Source organism: Eleutherodactylus coqui, unplaced genomic scaffold, assembly GCF_035609145.1.
Source record: "Eleutherodactylus coqui strain aEleCoq1 unplaced genomic scaffold, aEleCoq1.hap1 HAP1_SCAFFOLD_88, whole genome shotgun sequence".
Classification (NCBI taxonomy): domain Eukaryota; kingdom Metazoa; phylum Chordata; class Amphibia; order Anura; family Eleutherodactylidae; genus Eleutherodactylus; species Eleutherodactylus coqui.
This window is the reverse complement of record NW_027102276.1, coordinates 265,297-275,804: the sequence shown is the minus strand read 5'-3', so window position 1 is coordinate 275,804 and position 10,508 is coordinate 265,297. Positions and strand designations below refer to the sequence as shown.

Sequence of the window (10,508 nt, the reverse complement as noted above, 5' to 3'; positions counted from 1 at the left end):
ACAGAGACATGAGTTACATCGGGGCAGAATAATCTACAAACATCTATTAATATTGGAAATGTGATATCCTTTAAGCAAATTCATTATTAATCTGATCCTGCCTGCAATGTCTTATCAAATTTGAGAGAGAGAAAAAAAAACAAAAAAACTTTTACTAGCTGCTCAAGATCCTCACCCCCTCCCTTGTGGACAAGAGGGATGAAACATTATGTCCTTTACATCATCTAGCTCCACCCCTTCGATATTGGTCGCTTGCGTCTTTTTTTTTTTCACACCTTCATTTCAGCTTAACCATCCAAGCATCCACATCACAACCAAGTAAAGTCCCATGCATGGGGGGGACCTCCATCCCTAGTCAATATCTGCATCACACATCCCACATTCATCACAGCCTGAGCACTGGGCATTAACTTTCATCCATCCATGCGCTCAAGTCTGCTCCGTCACCCCCTATTGAAGGTGTCCCAGTACACACAGACGCACAGACAAAAAAAAGTTTGACAAACAAACATACATCAGTTGAAAAACATTGAGGTGAGTGCTATAATGTTATAAAGTACATGATTCTATTGAGATGAGATTGTGAATGAGCGCTATCTTTGACAAATTATGTGAAAAAAGTTTGCTGAGTGACTGAGACATTCTCTCTTTCTTATTTACTGAAGCTATTATATGCTATATTAAACGCTAAAGTATTTTAGTTTCTGTGACCCTGAGTTTGGAGTGAAATCTGAAAGCCCCCACCTTTGTAAAACCAACTGTTATCTCTCCGAATATGCATTCACTGACTGAGTTGTTTTGCATTTTCAACCCCTGTATAAGTAAGAATATACCTTAGAAATTGCTATATTTCCTGCCTTGTAAGATAGTATAATTAATTAAATTCATTATAAGCTTTCATTCCATTTAAGCAAGCAAAGATATTTTCCAGGGTCATTATTTCATTCTCTCTACTTTATCGCTTGACCTTGAAAACTAAACACAAGCTCTGCAGCTTCATGTAAACAATCTTTCTCATCTAAAAGCAAGCTCAGTTAACCATTTGCACATACAGTATATACATATATACACATATATATATCCATCTAGTATGGATTATACATATTATACACCTTTTCCTCTCTCTTTGCCAACAAATCACATGCATTGTAACCTTCTTCTCGACTTTGCTTGTTCCCCATATTTCTCTCCCTACCTAACTGCCAATGTAACCTTCAATAGACACTCTCCCGACACCCTCTTGATCACTTACTGTACTTTCCAACATTTCACTTACGGATACTTTACTAAACAAATAATGTGTACATACTTAACTCTCTCTGACTGTCTCTCTCTCCTCCTCACTCCAGCACTTTCTAGGAAACCTTGGTCTTTCAAGGCACGCTTCTTGGTCCTAAAGACCTCCTCCCAGACACCATGCTGTAATCTACCGTGCGGGTCCTTGTTACACATTTTCATAAGTTTTCTTACATTTTACACATTGGAACTCCTGTCTCTCCTCCACCAATTGATCCGCACGGCGGCGGCCCATAAAGGGCTCTGTCTTCTTTAATAAGATCTTACGCATATTAGAACAACAACAATAATAATAACACGCTCCATAGAGTGCATCCCTCTTAATTCCAAATTGTCAGCCCCTTATATACCGGCAAAACAACCGAGGGTCCTTTCTCCTATGGAACCAGCCTCACAGAATGCATCTCTCTGAAATCAAATCGTTAGCCCCATATATAAGGCAAAACAACCGAGAGTCCCTTTTTCTATGAGACCTATCTCATAGAGTGCATCTCCTCCTCAGCTAAACCATTAACTAACTAAACTAAAATCGAGGGTCCCTTCTTCTATGAGACCTATCTCATAGAGTGCATCTCCTCCTCTGCTAAACCATTAACTAACTAAACTAAAACCGAGGGTCCCTTCTACTATGAGACAAAATGAAAAGTAAGAGGAAAAAAAATTCTGCAGATACAACAATCTCCACTATTGTTAAAACACTATGGACTTCAAAGTACAAATAGACTACAGACTAGTTTCTGGGTGAGCGATTGGTGCGCATATCACGGTCAGTGGTCCATGACGGCAAACCCGAAGCCCACACGAGTTACCGTGTAGAACTCTTAACCCAACCCGTCCGGTCACAAAACACAGATAGTCCCTCCTGCTGCAAGACTCGCAGTGTAAAACACAACATAAATATATGCTGGTCTTACCTGGAGTTCTGTGAGTTGATCAGGCTCGGTTTGCAGCAGGACGGCTTCCCCGTGGCGTGGATCCGGGTGGACAGGGCTGCACGGCTCCGGTTTTGTCGTCCCGGGTTTCGGCACCATTTGTCAGAGAAATTCTAAGTACAGCACCAATCAGGCCCACCCCACTTGCCCCGCTGCCGGCGGTAAGGAAGAAAACACCACACACGGAAGTCTGGTATAGTTCCTCACACGGGGACATGACTGCGCCGCGCGCTTTATTACAGATTACATGGGATCTTATACCCTTTGGTCTCATAACTAGAAATGGGTGATGAGCTCATTGGCTCAACTCCACCGTATAACCATATATGGAAAGTCCGGATTTCCGGCCTGAGATAGTGAAAGTTCAGATGCATAGTTGAACAGTCGTTATCTTGATATGGCGCCTCTGGCTTATGTACAGAAAATCACATATTCAATTAACTCCAGTGCAAAGAATCACCCACTCAATTCTAAAAAAGCAGCTAAGCATGCATTCTCCATATCTCTTCTCTCCTTCACTTTAACCTTCATCCAGTTTCTTTGGACATTCTTTCTCTGTTTGCCTTGCAAAGCATCTTGGCATATCTGATGTAAGGCGAAGTATTACGTTTTTCATAGAGTTAGTACATATGAGAATAAAGTTAGTATACATATAAAAAGAAAGGCACATAACTATATCTATATAAATGTATATATTCCATTGTTTTCTCTTATCTACCTACAAGGATATATATATTTCCTTCTCATGGAGGCTCTAGTAGTCTGCTGTACCACCTCTAGCTTACATACAAGATGTGATAAGGGCAGCATGGAGGCTCTAATACCCTGTTGTACTGCCTCTAGCTTGCATACAAGATGTGATAACGGTGGGCATAGAGGCTCTAGTATCCTGTTGTACGGCCTCTAGCTTGGATGCAAGATGTGGTACAGCATGCATGAAGGCTCTAGTACCCTGTTGTACCACCTCTAGCTTGGATGCAAGATATGATATGGGTGGCTATGGAGGCACTAGTACCCCGTTGTACCATCTCCTGCTTAGATAAAAGATGTGATATGGGCAGGCATGGAGGCTCTAGTACCCTGTTGTACCGCCTCTAGCCTGGATGCAAGATGGGATATGGGTGGGCATGGAGGCTCTAGTACCCTGTTGTACCACCTCTAGCTTGAATACAAGATGTGATACGGGGGCATTGAGACTCTAGTACTCTGTTGGGCTGCCTCTAGCTTGGATGTAAATTGTGATACAGGGGGGCATGGAGGCTCTAGTAACCTATTGGGCTGCCTTTAGCTTGGATACAAGATGTGATACAGGCGGGTATCCTGTTGCATCATTTGCAGGGAACGGGGCTTATGGCTGGCATCAGTATTGTGGAGGGAGTGTGGGGACTCCCACTGCTTCCCTAAAAGAAGCTCTGCAACTTCCTCCTACACCAAGTCCCTCCGGCTCCTGATATGGTACTCCACTCTCCTGATGTACCACAGGATGGGGTGCCCCTGCACCAGATAGATCAAGTGCTCCTCGTCTATATAAATGTATGTCGTGTTTTTGAAAGTTGCCAACAACTCCTGCCTCCACGCTGCTCCAAACAGGCCTCCACACTGCTAAGAAGCTGATGAGCACGTCCGCTTAAATTTGCATATATTCCCATAGCAATACGCATGAAAATGCATCACAGAAACATTGCAAGACAACACAAGGCAATGCGAGAATACAGAGGGTCCTTAGGAACACATGGGCAAGAAGACATACCATTCTGAAACAAGACAGGACATGCTGCGGTTTTTAATTCTCGCAGGATCACATAAAGAGAAAAGTCGCACATGGGAATAAACACATTGAAAAAAATACATTTCATAGTTGTGTCATTTTCCGGGCTCTTGCATCGCAGAAAACTGGCGCAAGTTTCTCGCCTGTGTGATTCCGGCCTTAGAAGTAAAGAGACATTCATGTCTGAAAATTATTTTGATAGTGTATATTTTGATGTTCTGCAGCAGCTGTGGCACAGCACTAAAAAATACACCCTGCAGCTGGTAGGATAACGGTGTGAGAATGGCATTTTTTGCCACATTTTAGAGTCCTAAGGAAAATGATCATACTATATACATTTAGAAGAACTTTTATATATGGCTTTAAGCTAAGCACAAAACTTTATATTCCCAGTAAAGTAATGGAGCAGCTTAGAGTTAAGATAAGTAGGTATATTTTCATAGATGCTAAATAAACAAAAATTAACTTCAAAGTCAATTAGTTTGAATTATTATGTTTAGTTTACCTGTTTGTACAACAGCTTCTTGGATTTCGCATAAACATTCATCTTGAGCTCCCAAAGCTTTTCTGAAATTTAATTTGTTTTAAAGGGGTTGTCCGAGGCAAAACCGCAAAATTTTATATTATTAGCCCATTCCCCCTGTCACCCCCCGTCATAAAGCAGCCCTTTTGAGCGGTTATAAACCGCATCCTACTTACAGTTTAGCAGAAATAATAACTTTTAAACTTCTCCATGTAAGATGGCGCCTGCGTTGTCCCTGGGTGCGTTCCACGGTGCAATGCTCGCTCTTCCTGGAGGCCTTCATGCGCGCTCCCGAGACGCCGGTCACGTGAGCAGGTGACTGACGTCATCGGTGGAGGCGTGCACTTGCAAATGAATGAAACGCCGCTCCAGCCGCCACATTGGCTGGTCGGCAGAAAGCGTCACAGCGGGAGGTGGAGTCTACCGGAGAAAACAGCAAACAGCTGTTTCTCCCATCTCTTGACCACACAGAAGCGCAGGTAAGTGCACCTTTCCGCGGTACTCTTTCATGCTTTTATTAGCACAGGATCATTGCCTTATGCAGTGAGTCTGTGCATGAAAAATGTATTGTGCATGCCCTGTATAGTAATGTGTCTTACATTTTTATAGTGCCTGCCATGTGCTGCGTTTTTTTTTTCCTGCTGTGTGCTGCTATCGCGACTGCAGTGTTTATTGTGCATGCCGCCTGCTTCCATTCGCCTGCCATGTGCTTATTTTTTTTTTTTTGTGCCTACCGTGTGCTTTCATGTGCCTGCCGTGTATTTTTTTTTTCTTTTTTTTTGTGCCGGCTTTTTTTTTTTTTTCTTTATTTTTGTGCCTGCCGTGTGCTTTCATGTGCCTGCAGTGTATTTTATTTTATTTTTTTGTGCTTGCCGTGTGCTTTTATGTGCCTGCCGTGTGCCTGCCAGGGTTTTTTTTTTGGTGCCTGCCGTGTGCTTCCATGTGCCTGGCGTGTTGTCGTTTTTTTTGTGCCTGCCGTGTGCTTCCATATACCTGCCGTGTGCCTTCCATGTGTTTTTTTGTTTTATTTTGTTTTTTGCCTGCCGTGTGCTTCCCTTTTTTTTTTTTGTGCCTGCTGTGTGCTTCCATGTGCCTGCCGGGTTCTAACATGTGCCTGCCGTGTGCTTCTGTGTGCCTGCCATGTGCTGCTTTTTTTTCTGTGCCTGCCGTGTGCTTCCGTGTGTGCCTGCCATGTCCTTTTTTTTTTTTTCTTTTTTGTGCCTGCCGTGTGCTTCCATGTGCCTGCCGTGTGCTTCCATGTTTTTTTTGTTTTTTTTTTTGTGCCTTCCGTGTGCTTCTTTTTTTTGGGGGGCCTGCCGTGTGCTTCCATTTGCCTGCCGTGTGCTTCCATGTGCCTGCCGTGTGCTTCCGTTTGCTGCTTTTTTTTGTGCCTGCCGTATGCTTCCATGTGCCTGCCTTTTTTTTTTTTGTGCCTGCCGTGTGCTTCCATGTGCCTGCCATGTGCTGCAATGTGCATGTGACTGCAAACCGCTTTGAATCAGCATACATTCCGCACAATTCATTCATACAATTATCATGCAATCTTCGGAAAATTTGCATGGAATAGACATAGCATCTGCATGCAATCTACACACAAACACTGCCTTCAATCGACACTATTAACCTGCATTCTACATACAATATGCATGCTATCTGCCTACAGACTGCGGATAATGCTAGCTATCAACAATCTGTCCACAATCGCCCAGTAATCAATCTAAAATTTGCCTAAATTATGCCTGCCATGGACCTTTAAAAGATTGTTATTAGAAAATGCTGCTGCTTCCATAACTGTTATTGAAGTGCCACTAACTTGGTGTTTTTTTGTTTTTTTAAAAGTTTTTTTGTAGTCCAATTCAAGAACAAACATGTACCAGGAAGATCTTGAATTTGAGGAGCTTGATTATTCATCCGATTCTTTTGGAGAGGTAAGTTTTTGCTGAAAATAGAAAGGTTGCAGCAAACCAATGGTAATAAACAGAATACATTTTTTTTTTTTTTAGCAGGACTTTTAATCTGATAGCGAGGAAAATGATGAGGATTTCCCCGAAACTCGGCATTATTCGGCGGTATGTGTTGAAATATGTATAAAAATTTTTTTGTTTATTGTTTGAAACCGCAACTATGCATCAGTCCTGTACAATTTATTATTTCAATACATTATTTCATGTGTGTATATACATACACACACGTGTGTGTGTGTGTATATACATACACACACGTGTGTGTGTGTGTGTGTGTATATACATACACACACGTGTGTGTGTGTGTGTGTATATACATACACACACGTGTGTGTGTGTGTATATACATACACACACCTGTGTATATACATACACACATGTGTGTGTGTATATACACACATGCGCGTGTGTATGTATATACACACGAACGTACGTGTGTATGTGTATATACAGTCACACGTAGGAACGAGTGTATGTGTATATACAGTCACACGTAGGAACGAGTGTATGTGTATATACAGTCACACGTAGGAACGAGTGTATGTGTATATACAGTCACACTTAATTACGTGTGTACACACACATATTTAATATATATATATATATACACACACAGACACACGCGTGTACGTGTTTAGGCATACACTGGTACGCACGCGTGTACGTGTTAATGCATACACACCCGTAAGTCAGTATATACATACAAACACGTACGTACATCTGTGTATATACATACAAACTCGTACGTACGTCTGTGTATGTATGCACATATACATACAGGAATCTGTGCCCTGCCTAATAAGGATGATCATGCCGCTTTCAGCAACACCATACAATTAAAAATGTACCCCTTCCTTTTTTCCTAAAACATTAAATACAGTATTCTTCATATTAATCCCTTCTTAGGTTCAACAACAACTGGCAGACTCGCTATATGCTCAGGCGGACATAAGCAGTCTCCAGTGTTTTCAAAACGATCCGCAGGGTGCACCAGAAGCGGGTGCTTCAGGATCCACTGAAGATCCCCATGGCAGGCTTGCCAACAAAGAGTGGTGTCACTGTGGGCAGTGCATTTGCATGCCCACAGTGGCGGAGTGTGTCTGTTGTCGAGAACACGAAGTAGTCCTACAGATGTTACCAGAAGCTTGCGTATGTGTTACACAACATCCGTTATTTGCTCAGTATGCGCTTGTGCGCGAAAACATAGAACACGCGATAAGACTATCTGCACTGGTCACCCGGAGACAGTACGACACCACAAACAATAGGTATTTATTACAATTTTATTGTACAACACACAAGACAATGCAAGTATAATTTTTAACAAAGGAAAAAGTTTATTTGAAAAGGAAAAAAGGTTAGTGAAAAAGGCAACATGGAAAAACATAAGATATCAATGCGTCTTTTTTTTTTGTTTTCATGTAGACTATTAAAATTTTTTTAATAAGTTTAGAAATATTAATATATTTCCTTTCGTTTTTTCTTAGGGTTATGCGTGTGGGCGCATATCGCTCTTATACAGCGTGGATACATGGATTCTTGGGGAAAAACAATAGAATCCCCATACCAGCGTGTGTGATTAAATCAATACGGACAGCTTACCCTGATCCGCAAGGAAATTACACTGGTTTCCAGTTCTACATGGACCCGACTGAAAGCAATTTGGATTTCCAGTTGAACTTGTAGGATGTTTTAATTTGTGCAATTTTGTATTCAGGCTTTACAGATTTTAAAATGTTAATACATTTTTTTGTGAAATATAGTGTGTGGTTTTTTTATTTGGAACGTCTCGACTATAATCACTAATCGTTCTATCATTATGTATATACATGACTACATATGCGTATGTTAGTGTGTATAATATATACACACACAAACTGTGGGTTGTGTGTGTATGTATTTTGACACACATATATATCTGTATGCCTGTGTATCTGTCTGCCTCTCTCTATCTATCTGTCTGCCTCTCTCTATCTATCTGCCTCTCTCTATCTGTCTGCCTCTCTCTATCTGTCTGCCTCTCTCTATCTGTCTGCCTCTCTCTATCTGTCTGCCTCTCTCTATCTGTCTGCCTCTCTCTATCTGTCTGCCTCTCTCTATCTGTCTGCCTCTCTCTATCTATCTGCCTCTCTCTATCTATCTGTCTGCCTCTCTCTATCTATCTGCCTCTCTCTATCTGTCTGACTCTCTCTATCTGTCTGACTCTCTCTATCTGTCTGCCTCTCTCTATCTATCTGTCTGCCTCTCTCTATCTATCTGTCTGCCTCTCTCTATCTATCTGTCTGCCTCTCTCTATCTATCTGTCTGCCTCTCTCTATCTATCTGTCTGCCTCTCTCTATCTATCTGTCTGCCTCTCTCTATCTATCTGTCTGCCTCTCTCTATCTATCTGTCTGCCTCTCTCTCTCTCTATCTGTCTGCCTCTCTCTCTCTCTATCTGTCTGCCTCTATCTGTTTTTCTGCCTGCCTGCCTGTGTATTCCTTTGCAGGTCTCTATAAGGGAGGAGGGAGCTGTCCAGTGCTGAACCTTTCCCCTGCACAGCGAGGCAAGGCTTCGTTATAGCAGGGAGCTGTCGAGTGCTGAAGTCTCAGCAGAAAGTACTGTAATAGCTGCAATGCACTCCCAACATCGATGGTGTGATGGAACAAATAGTTTTCTTCACCAAAATATGTGTGGGTATATATGCGTGTACACACATATATATAGTATACGCGTGTATGTCTATGTATGCATGTATGTAACATACCCACAGGTGTGTGTGTATGTGTGTAATACATACATATATGCATACGTCTGCGTGGGTGTGTATGAGAGAGATTATATATATAAATATATATATCTCCCAGACAGACGTAACCATGTACACATGTACGCTTGTACACTTGGACAAGTGGACACTTGGACAAGGTGCGCGTGCGTATGTATTCGCAAACACATGCACCTACTTTGTAAGTCATGTTAGTACAATAACTTACATCAAAAAAAATTTGCAATGAGGTATTGGTTAATAAAATGACCAAATTAAGAATTTTTGTGCAAAAACATTTTATAAATATTATGGCTATACTTTTAAATACGAGTGTCATTAATTTGGTCATTTTACCGTAAGCCCGCAATCCACGACAAGGATCCTCATTCTCTTGCGAGACCAATCTAAAAAAATTAAAAATTCCCTAACTAAAAATTCTACCGTAAAGGACCGAATTTTTTACAAAATTTAAAAAATTTAAAATTAGTTAGAAACACCCGTGGAAAAATGCATAGGATTTATGGGATAAGACCGGCAACATTTCACATTGTACCAGTTATACATTCTATACAAAAAAGACATTTTATGCAGATGATTGCAAAGAGTAAAAAGGGATGTTAATGCGATTAACAAAAGGGACTAGAGGGCATAGGAAATAAATAAGGATAAGTGACCAAAATGTTAAATAAATATCACTATACACACATGGAAATAAGATTGCAACGCACATGTAAACTATACAAAAGACAAAGTAAGTAATAAAGAGACACAGATAAAAGAGACAGACGAACCGTTGAAAATTGTAGTTCACTTATTTACAATAGACAGACATGAAACAATGGTTGCACATGATACAAAAATATTACTAAATTTTTCGTTAAAGTTTGTTGGTTTTTTGTTTTTTTTTTATACCCACCAAAATTTTTTCTTGATTACCTTGGAAATCGACTTTGAAATTTGTGAACCAATTCCTCTTCACTGGGTTTCACAACAGGTGCAATATTATGAGGGAATTCTGAGGATTTTGAATGCCAGGAGATGGACATCTCACCTTTGGCGAACATCACAATCTCACGAATTATGTCAAATACAAATGCAATGGACTTAGGCTCATAAAGAGCTTTCAAAATCCACTGCTTCCGTGCTTTTGAGTACTCCACTCGGTAACACTTCCGGTCCTCTATCCCGTCTTCTGATTGCGTTTTTCTGAGCTTTTGAATCCTACCTACGTTGTAATTGTGGTCTAGAACAGCAAGTTGCGTTCTAGCCACCATTC

General features: G+C 41.1%; 1 long non-coding RNA gene across 1 annotated transcript; it reads left to right on the top strand.

Annotated features, from left to right (window-relative positions):
- The first annotated feature begins 5,802 nt into the window (after positions 1-5,802).
- On the top strand, positions 5,803-8,241 carry LOC136601638 (uncharacterized). The gene is made up of 4 exons (XR_010789392.1): positions 5,803-6,447; positions 6,523-6,588; positions 7,390-7,751; positions 7,971-8,241. It is a non-coding gene; the product is annotated as an uncharacterized lncRNA (long non-coding RNA).
- The last annotated feature ends 2,267 nt before the right edge of the window (positions 8,242-10,508 follow it).